This window comes from Arachis duranensis, chromosome 6 (genome assembly GCF_000817695.3).
Source record: "Arachis duranensis cultivar V14167 chromosome 6, aradu.V14167.gnm2.J7QH, whole genome shotgun sequence".
NCBI classification, from domain to species: Eukaryota; Viridiplantae; Streptophyta; class Magnoliopsida; order Fabales; family Fabaceae; genus Arachis; species Arachis duranensis.
In genome coordinates, this window is record NC_029777.3 from 104,965,011 (window position 1) to 104,965,328 (window position 318).

Consider the following 318-nt stretch of genomic DNA (forward strand, 5'->3'; position numbering starts at 1 on the left):
ATTCTTAAGTTTTATTTTATTTTAATTTTATCTTAAAATTTTTTGAATTGTATCAAATATATTATTGACGGTTAAATTTTTATAAAATTTAATACCAATTCAACAATAATTTTATAAAAACAACATTTAATACAAATAATTCAGACATAGTTGTCATATATTATTATTAGATTGATTCTAAATTTTTTAAAAATTTAGCTGATAGAAATATATTTTGATACAAATCAAAATATTAAAAAACAAAATTGAAATAAAATAAAATTTAAAAATATTTTAAAAATTTTTAACCATTTTTTTAAATATACTTTATCCTATTCT